Consider the following 11,155-nt stretch of genomic DNA (forward strand, 5'->3'; position numbering starts at 1 on the left):
TGGCTTGATGAGCCAGTGTGTAGGTCCGTGCCCAGGATCGGAACCACAAACCCCAGGCCGCCAAAGCAGAGCGTGCAAACTTAACCACTAAGCCACTGGGCCGGGCCCTCCAGATCTCTTTTTCTCTCAGGCTGCCTTGTTTTTCCTGCTGCCTCTCTACCTAGCTCTTATCTGGATTAAAGAAAAATATCTCTGAGTTATCTTTCTTTGGCTCCTTCCTTTAATGTCTTCCATATTTCTCTATTTTCTCTTTGGAATAAAAGAAATAGGACTTTCAGTAATGTTCTATCCATAAATCAATTAATAAATTCAATAAATATTGAATATTGATTGAGAATACTGCAGTACATAAAGCAGTGTAGTGGGGGGGACAGGTAAATTAACGATCACAGCCCAGTGTGTGGTGAGTGCTATCTGAGGGCAGTACAGGGTGCTTGGGAACAGAGAGGGGGCCACCGAGCCCAGCTTTACAAGGTTATAGGGAGGGGGGAGGGTATTCAGGGCAGGCTTCCAGGAGAGTGTGATGAAGAAATTGAGACTTGCAAGATGAATAGCCAGGCGAAGTTGTTGGCAGAGACGGTGTTCCAGGCAGAAGGAAATCATGGACAAAAGCCTGAAAATGTGAAAAAGAATAAAATGTTTGAGGAACTGAAAGAATTTTAGTGTGGAAGGAGTGTTTAAATTTTTTTTCAATACAAAAGAAGTACATCCTCACTGGCAAACATCTATCAAAAGTAGGAAGTAAAAGGGGCCGGCCCAGTGGTGTAGTGGTTAAGTTAGCACACTCCGCTTCAGTGGCCTGGGATTCGTGGGCTTGGAACCCCGGGCACAGACCAAGGCGCCACTTATCAAGCTGTGCTGTTGCAGCGTCCCATATAAAGTAGAGGAAGATGGGCATGAATGTTAGCCCAGGGCCAATATTCCTCAGCAAAAAGAGGAGGATTGGCAACAGATGTTAGCTCAGGGCTAATCTTCCTCACCAGGAAAAAAAAAAGTAGGAGGTAAAAAAATCAAAGTTTTTCCTCACCTATGCAAGTCCTCAGTATTAACCACTGTTAACAGTTTAATGAGTATTATTTCATATCCTTTGCTATTCAAGTGAAAATACACACATATACATGTATGTGTGTATGTATACAGTATTAATAGTTTTTAAAATATATGATCTTACAAAAGCATTCAATTACAGACTTACCTAGCAAGTCTGCTACTTGATCTTGCCACTGAGAAATATATCATAGAAATCTTTCCTTGTCAATACAAGAACTCATTCTTTTTTTAAAAAATTATTTTACTGAGGTCGTGTTGGTTTATAACATTGTGTAAATTTCAAGTGTACGTTATTATATTTCAGTTTCTGTATAGAAGAACTCATTCTTAATAGGTGAATAACATTCCACATACAATGGAATGTACTGTAATTTATTTAACTGATTATCTATTGATGGACATTTAGGATACTTTTAGCTTTTTGAGATTATAAAGAATGCTGCAATGAGTCCACTAGTACACTGTAAATATCTTTGCCCACTTCTACAAGCATTTCTGTAGGATAGATACTTAGTAGAGTGTATTCGTTTCCTAGGGCTACCATAAATAACCACAAACTTGGTCTTTTTTTTTTTGGTGAGGAAGATCAGCCCTGAGCTAACATCCATGCCAATCCTCCTTCTTTTCTCCCCCAAAGCCCCAGTAGATAGTTGTATGTTATAGCTGCACATCCTTCTAGTTGCTGTATGTGGGACGCCACCTCAGCGTGGCCTGAGAAGCAGTGCGTCAGTGCACGCCCGGAATCTGAACCAGGGCCGCCAGTAGCGGAACACACGCACTTAACCGCTAAGCCACGGGGCCGACCCCAAACTTGGTCTTAAAACAATAGAAATTTATTCTCTCACAGGTCTTCCTTGCCTTTTCCTAGCTTCTCATGGCTCTGGGCAATCCTTGGCATTCTTTGGCTTGTAGTTGCATCACTGCAATCTCTGCCTCTGTCTGCACCTGGCCCTCTTCCCTCTGCGTGTGGATCTGTGTATCTCCAAATCTCCCTTTCTTTATAAGGATGACAATCATTGGATTTAGACTGAAAAAATTACGTCTCATTTTAATTGTAGTCCTGTTAGTATTTCTTTTGTGAATTGCCTGTTAATATCCCTTGACCCACTGTTTTTTTATATTTGATCTTTTTATTGAGATATAATTCACATACCATAAAAATACACCATTTAAAATTGTACATTTCAGTGGTTTTTAATATATTCAAGAGTTGTGCAACTATCTAATTCCAGAACATCTTTATCATCCCCAAAAGAAACCCTGTATCCATTACCAATCACTTCCCTTTTCTCCCTTCTCCCAGCCCCTGACAACCACTAATCTACTTCTTGTCTCTATGAATTTGCCTATTCCGGACACTTCATATAAATGGGATTATATGTTATATGACCTTTTATGTTTGTCTTCTTTTATTTAGCATAATGTTTTCAAGGTTCATCCATGTTGTAGCATAGATAAGCATTTCATTCCTCTTTATTGCCTAACAATACTCCATTGCTTGAACATACTACATTTTGTTTAATCATTCATCAGTAGATGGACATTTGGTTTGTTTCCACCTTTTGATTATTATGAATAATGTTGCTATGAACATTTATGTATACGTTTTTATGTGAACATATATTTTTAAATTCTCTTGGGTACATACTTAGGAGTAGAATTGCTGGGTCATCTGGTAACTCTATGTTTAACTTTTTGAGGAACCACCAAACTGTTTTCCACAGTGGCTGCACCATTTACATTCCCACCAGCAATGTATGAGGCTTCCAATTTCCCCACATCCTTGCCAAGAACTGTCATTGTTCTTTTTTTATTATTACAGCCACCCTAGTGAGTGTGAAGTGATATTTCATTGTGGTTTTGATTTGAATTTCCCTAATCACTAATGATGTTGAGCATTTTTTCATGTGTTTATTAGCCATTTGTATATCCTTTTTAATGTATATTCAAATCCTTTGCCCATTTTTTTTTTTTTGTGAGGAGGACTAGCCCTGGGCTAACATCCAATGCCAATCCTCCCCTTTGTTCTTGAGGAAGAGTGGTCCTGAGCTAACATCTGTGCCCATTTTCCTCTACTTTATATGGGAAGCCGCCACAGCATGGCTTACCAAGCGGTGCGTCAGTGCACGCCCGGATCTGAACCTGCGAACCCCAGGCCACCGAAGCGGAACGTGCGCACTTAACAGCTTGCGCCACCGGGCTGGCCCCTGCCCATTTGTTAAAATATATTTATACCATTTATTTGAACGTCTTGCCATATGCCCTTGGTGTTTTGTTTTTTTTTTTAAGGAAGATTGGCCCTGCACTAACATCTGTTGCCAATTTTCCTCTTTTTTTTCTTTCTTCTCCCCAAAGCCCCCAGTACATAGTTAGGTATCAGAGTTGTAGAGTTGTAGCTCCTCTATGTGGGATGCTGCCTCAGCATGGCTTGATGAGCAGTGAGTAGGTCCACACCCAGGATCTGAATCAGTGAACCCTGAGCCGCTGAAATGGAACCTGCGAACTTAAGCACTATGCCACCGGACCGGCCCCTGCTCATTTTTAAATTGGGTTATTTGTTTTTTTATTATTGAGTTGTAAGAGATTATCTTATATTTTCTGGATACAAATCCCTTGTTAGGCATATGATTCGCAAATGTTTTCTCCTATTCTACCAGTGGCCTTATTTCTTGATAATGTCTTTGAAATACAAAAGTTATAATTTTGATGAATTCCAACTTATGTATTTTTTCTTTTGTTGCCTGCACTTTTGGTGTCATATCTACAACTCCATTGCCAAATCCAAGGTCATGAAGATTTATCCCTATGTTTTCTTCTAAGAGTTTTATGGTTTTAGCTTTTACATTTGGGTCTTTGATCCATTTTGAGTTGGTTTTTATATATGGTGTGAGGTAGGGATCCAAATTCATTCTTTTGCTTGTGGATATCCAGTTTTCACAGCACCATTTGTTGAAAAGACTGTCCTTTCCCATTGAATGGTCTTGACATCCTTGTCAAAAATCAACTGACCATGAAGGTTTGAGTTTATTTCTGGAGGTTTGCATTTATTTATTTATTTTTTTGGTGAGGAAGATTGGCCCTGAGCTAACAACTGTTGCCAGTCTTCCTGTATTTGGTATGTGGGATGCCGCCACAGCACGGCTTGATGAGCTGTGTGTAGGTCCTCTCCCAGGATCCAAACTCGTGAACCCTGGGCTGCTGAAGCAGAGTGCATGAACTTAACCATGTTGCCACCAGGCCGGCCCCTATGTGTCTATTCTTATGCCAGTATCATACTTTTTCGTTTACTGTAGCTTTGGATTGAGTTTTTAAATCAGAAAGTGTGACTCCTTCAATTTTGTTCTTTTTCAAGATTGTTTTGGCTATATGGGTCCCTTGCATTTCCACATAAATTTTAGGATCATCCTTTCAATTTCTGCAAAAGAGGCAGTTGGAACTTTGATGGGGATTTCTTTGAATCTGTAGATCAGTATGGAGAGTATTGGCTTCTTAACAATATTAAGTCTTCCAATCCATGAACATAGGATGATGTCTTTTCATTTATTTAGGTCTTTTTTAATGTCTTTCAATTATGTTTTCTAGTTTCCAGTCTACAGGTCTTGCACTTCTTTGGTTAAACTTATTCCTAAGATTTTATTCTTTTTGATGATATTGTAAATGGAATTGTTTTCTTAATTTCACTTTTGGATCATTCATTGCTAGTGTACAGAAATACAATTGGTTTTGTATATTGCACTTGTATCCTGAAATCTTGCTGAATTTGTTTATTAGCTCCAATAGTTTTTTAGTGGATTCTTTAGTTTTTTTCACTATAGGATCATGTCTTCTGCAAATAGAGAAAGGTTTAATTCTTCCTTTCCAATTCTGATGCCTTTTATTTCTTTTCTTTGCCTAATTTTCCTGGCTAGATTTGCCAGTAGATCTATTGGGTTTTGCAAATTTAGTTTTGGACATGCTGAATTAGAGGAGCTTGGGCATTATTCAAGTGGAGAAGTCAAGTAGATGATTGACTATTCAGTTTAGGAGAGAGATCTAGTCTGGAGACTCAAATTTAGTAGATGTTAACATAGAGATGTTAATTGAAGCCCCTTGAAGAGATGACCTTGCCCAATAAGAGTGTTTAGAATGAGAAGAGGGCCTAAAACAGAGATCAATATCCAATAAAGAATGGGGATAAGAAGAAGAGATCACAAAGGAAACTGAGTAGTCACTGCCAGAAAATTAAGAGTTAAATCTTGAGAGTATGGTGTCATGGAAGTAAAGGGAAGAACGAGTTTCAAAAAAGTGGGAATGTTCATTAGTTTGAGAAATATGAAATGTTTCAAACGCTGCTGAAAAGCTTAGTAAAATAATGTCTGGGGCAGATTAGAGAATGTTAAAATGCTCAAGGAACAAAACTAGTAAGGTGGTGCTCAAGGAACAAAGCCAGTAAAGATGATGGTGAAGATGCTAAAGATGGGGGTGGGGTGGCGGGGATAATCAGCAATCTATATATATATTTCAGCCAGTAAATATTATCTTTGGATTTGGATTATACCTGATTTTTCTGTGTATTGCTTACGGCTTTTGGGTGTGGTGGAAAACTCACTAGGGAACACTTTGCTTGGAAGATCTTGTTCTAAAGGGCCATATATGAGCAGGTTCCAGGTAGAAGAGGCCTCATCTATTCTTTCTACCCCAGAGTTTCTCAAAGTATGCTCTGATTTGAGTTAGAATCACCAGCAATACTTTTAAAGATACAGATTGGTGGTGTAATTACAGACCTACTGAATCACAATCCCAGGAGTGGTTCCCTGGAATCTGCATTTTAACAACTTCCCTCAGTTAATTCTTATGCATACCTAAGCATGGTTGTAGAAGAATCACTTTCTAAAAGTTAGTTAAGCTGACTCATTTACTCCAATGTAACAGAGAACAGACATACCCAAAAGATACACTGATTACAGCAACATGAGATTATTTGGCTACTTTTGTGTACATGGGTGCACAGCCTCACAGAATGTTTTCCAAGTGTCAAACATTCTGTTATGTTACCAATGATGTCATTGGTGTTGAGCTGAAACAATGGCGTCCATCCTCTGTAGGTTACTGAATGGTGCTAAGGTCTTTCATTGGTCAGATTCAGTCTTTCTATATTCTTCATCTCTTAGGGTCAAGACTTCTTGCTTTCAGATCATCCTATATCACCTTTGATCAGTAACTACATCAACCCACGAAAAAGGACAACTTAAGGGTGGAAATTGACCATCTAATCCAAGTCTTCAGGTTCTCTGTAAAGTGAGTGACCTATATCAAATGATATCTAAAGCCATTCTTAGGTTGCTAACAGCATCATATACTTTTCAGCTTCATGCCTCTTTGGATTGTTCTCTGTGCATTGTCTTATGTCCTAACCAACCAGTTAGTCTCTTTTCTTACTTCCCTATTTACTTCGTGTGTTTATTCACAGAGTGTGTTTTCTTTTATTGACCATAGCATCAAGGAAGGTTGGGACTAAAATGACCTTAGGAATTTTCTGCTCCAACCCTTATTTTTACAGGTAGGAAAACTGAAAACCAGAGTCATGAAATAACTTTCCCAAACTAACATAGCTAGTTAGTGACCCACCTAGGACCAGCACCTGGGTCTCCTGAATCCTTTTCCAGGGCTCTTCCCTGGATAGTTATCCCCAGAGAAGACAAACTAATATTTTTTCATATGTTCTTCAAGTAGGACCAAGTCTGGGGTGCAAAAGGAAGAATTGAAGGAAAATAGTGAGCTTCTTTTTAAGGTCAGTCTGTTAAAAAGATTTAACTTTCAACCACTGTATTAGTTTTCATTTTCCCCCCCTTCTCTGCCAGAAACAATAAAATGACTGCTGTGGCACTGAGACCAAGGCAAGGTATTATACTTAAATCTGAGTTTTAATGATTTACTATTGAATGGGAAGACTGTCTGGTGTACTGGGTTTACCAGGCTATTTCTGAATGCCACAGACCAGCCATGTGACCCTCATCAAATCACAATGAATCTCTGTCCCTCAGTTTCTTCATTTTATAAGGAGGACTCTACTGTGAGTGCTTAGGCAGAGACCAATGAGAAAGCAGTGGCTTAAAAAAAAAGAAGTTACTTATATTCAAGGGTTATCAGCCCTGGGTAGTTTAGTGACTGCTTTTTACACTGGATAAGATTGAAGCATAAAAAAGTGAATGGTACTCCTCACTGCCTCATACTGTGGCTTGATTAATATTCACTTTTGAAAACTTAAAAAAAATCTCCAAGATGAATAGAATATCATATTTTAAAATGGGAGAAAAATCTGGAGTAAGAGAAGATGTTTTTCTTCCTACTGATCTTTTTTCTTTCTAAATAAGCCTTTTGGATATTACCAAAAGAGTCATTAGAAGTGAGCATGAAAGAGAGAGACAGGAAAAGAAAGAGATTATTCAAAGAGAATTTGACAAAAGAGCAACGACCGTAGGGAGAAAAAACCTGAGAGACGTGGTAAAGTCAAGCAATTTGGGTGAAAAGAACATGTGGTGCAGTGCAGTAGTAGGTGCCAAGGAGGATAGGTGGAAAATAGCAGGTGCCTGTCCAAAGAGCTTTTTAATTTTTTTTTTTTTTACTGAGAACAGTAGGAGATAAACGAACAGTGGCCAAGGTGCTCTGGAAAATCAATCACAAACATCATCTAGAAGCAGCTGACTTAATTCATTCTATTCCTATTACAATAAATCTGACTGGCATATAAAATTCGTGTGCCTGGAAATGCTAGCCTGAAAAATTACTTTTGGTCTCTTGCTTGAATTTTTATGTGAATAAAGAAAACTAGGAAACCACCAAAACACACAGAGAACCCAACTATTTCCTTCTCCAGAGAATATTTCAAGGCCCAGATCCAGCCTAATGTGTGGATAGTAATTGACTACTATATATAAAATAATTTGTAAATTTTGGTTATCCAAAATGAGGAGGCTGCCATTTATATATAAAGATAAAGAACTTCCACTAGGACAGGTACTTGGAGTGTTTTTTTCTCATATTGGAGGTGGTTTTGTATTGACCCATCTGTACTTTCTAACTCTGTCTCCTTCATGTTCAATGCTAAGAGGCTGACCAGGGAATAGAAGAAATTAAATGGTCCATCCAGAGATTGGAGCCCATGACTGGGGCTTCATTAGCACCTTGGCTCAGCCAACTGATTCTAATGAAAGCTCCACTGAAGTGGCTGTGATGAATTACCAAGCCTTAAATTAGAGCTACTGAAAAAGAACCATATCTTTCACAACATAAGCTTACTACAGACTAGCTTCTATTGATGATAAACTAATCACTTCAAAGTGGTCAGTCTTTTTTTGTGCATTTTGATAGATACTTGGTGGGCTCACAAAGTACTCTAGGAACTTGTATCCTTCAATTCTGGAAAATTTTCTTGCACTATTTGATAATTTCATCCTCTTCATGTTCTCTCTTTCTGAACTCTGATTGGGTGAATATTAGATCCCTGAATCAATCCTAGAATTTTGTTATCTTTTCTCTCCCACTTTTTATATATTTACCTTTGATTTTTCTTTTTTTAAAAAAATTATTTTTTAGAGCAGTTTTAGGTTCACAGCAAAAGTGAATGGAAAGTGCAGCAATTACCCATATACCCTTTGCCCTCACATACACACAGCCTCCCAACTCTCAAAATCCCACATCAGAGCGGTACATTTGTTACAATTGAGGAACCTGCATGAACACGTCATAATCACCCAAAGTCCATAGTTTACATTAGCGTTCATGCTTGTTGTTGTACATACTATGGGTTTGGACAAATGTGTAGTGAAATGTATCTACCATTGCAGTATCATACAAAGTAGTTTCACTGCTCTAAAAATCCTCTCTATTGCTCTTATTCATCCCTCCCTCCCTGCTAAAGTCTGGCAACCACTGATCTTGTAATGTCTCCACAGTTTTCCCTTTTCCAGAATGTCATATAGTTGGAATCGTATAATGCGTAGCATTTTCGGATCAGCTTCTTTCATTTAATAATATGCATTTAAGATTCCTCCATGTCTTTTCATGGCTTAATGGCTTGTTTCTATTTAGTGCTGAACACTATTCCATTGCCTGGATGGACCAGTGTATTTATACATTCATCTACTGAAGGACGTCTTAGTTGCTTCCAAGTTTTGGCGATGATAAATAAAGCTGCTATAAACATCTGTATGCAAGTTTTTGTGTGAACATAAGTTTTCAGTTCCTTTGGGTAAATACCAAGGAGTGTGATTGCTGGATCATATGGTAAGAGTACGTTTAGTTTTGTAAGAAACTGCCAAACTGTCTTCCAAAGTGGTTGTAATCATTTTGCATTCCCATCAGCAATGAATGAGAGTTCCTGTTGCTCCACATCCTGGCCAGTATTTGGTGTTGTCAGTGTTCTGGATTTTGGCTATTCTAGTAGATGTGTAGTGGTATCTCGTTGTTTTAATTTGCATTTCCCTAGTGACATATAATGTGGAACATCTTTTCGTATGCTTACTTGCCATCTGTATGTCTTCTTTGGTGAGGTGTCTGTTAGGGTCTTTGGCCCATTTTTTAATGCTGTTGTTTGTTTTCTTATTGTTGAATTTTAAGGGTTCTTTATGTATTTTGGATAACAGTCCTTTATCAGATATGTCTTTTGCAAACATTTTCTTCCAGTCTGTGGTTTGTCTTCTCATTCTCTTTATAGTGTCATTCTCAGAGCAGAAGTTTTTCATTTTAATTAATTCCAGCTTATCAATTATTTCTTTCATGAATTGTGCCTTTGAGGTTGTACCTGAAAATGTATCACCATATCCAAGGACATCTAGATTTCTTCTTGTGTTATCTTCTAGGAGTTCTATAGTTTTTTTTTGTTGTTTTGTTTTCATTGATGTCTTAATAGTTTATAACATTGTGAAATTTTGGTTGTACAGTGTTGTTTGTCAGTCACCATATAAATGCCTCCCTTCACCCCTTGTGCCCACTCCCCAACCCCCTCACCTCTGGTAACCACCATACAATTCTCTCTGTCCGTGTGTTGGTTTATATCCCACATATGAGTGAAATCATGCGATGTTTGTCTTGCTTTCTCTGGCTTATTTCACTTAACATAATACCCTCCAGGTCCATCCATGTTGTTGCAAATGGGGCGATTTTACATTTTTTTAGGGCTGAGTAGTATTCCACGGTATATATATACCACATCTTCTTTATCCAATCATCAGTTGAGGGACACTTGGGCTGCTTCCACTTCTTGGCTATAGTGAATAATGCCGCAATGAACACAGGGGTGCATAAGCCTCTTTGGATTGTTGATTTCAGGTTCATTGGATAGATTCCCAGTAGTGGGATAGCTGGATCATAGGGTATTTCTATTTTTAATTTTTTGAGGAATCTCCATACTGTTTTCCATAGAGGCTGCACCAGTTTGCATTCTCACCAGCAGTGAATGAGGGTTCCCTTTTCTCCACATCCTCTCCAACATTTGTTATTGGTGATTACAGCCATTCTAACAGGTGTAAGGTGATATCTTAGTGTAGTTTTGATTTGCATTTCCCTGATGATTAGTGATGTTGAACATCTTTTCATATGCCTATTGGCCATCTGTATATCTTCTTTGGAGAAGTGTCTGTTCATTTCCTCTGCACATTTTTTGATGGTGTTGTTTTTTTGTTGTTCAGTTGTGTGAGTTCTTTATATATTATGGAGATTAACCCCTTGTCAGAAATATGATTTGCAAATATTTTCTCCCAGCTGGTGGGTTGTCTATTCATTTTGATCTTGGTTTCATTTACCTTGTAGAAGCTCTTTAATATGATGAAGTCCCACTTCTTTATTTTTCCTTCAGTTTCCCTTGTCCAAGTAGACATGGTATCCAAAAAGATTCCTTTATGACCAATGTCAAATATTGTATCACCTATATTTTCTTCTATGAGTTTTATAGTTTCAGGTCTCACCTTCAGGTCTTTGATCCATTTTGAGTTAATTTTTGTGAATGGTGAAAGCACGTGGCCTACTTTCATTCTTTTGCATATGGCTGTCCAGTTTTCCCAGCACCATTTACTGAAGAGACTTTCCTTTCTCCATTGTATGTTCTTAGCTCCTTTGTCAAAGATTA

Source organism: Ceratotherium simum, chromosome X (assembly GCF_057802395.1).
Source record: "Ceratotherium simum simum isolate JZ-2026a chromosome X, ASM5780239v1, whole genome shotgun sequence".
Classification (NCBI taxonomy): Eukaryota; Metazoa; Chordata; class Mammalia; order Perissodactyla; family Rhinocerotidae; genus Ceratotherium; species Ceratotherium simum.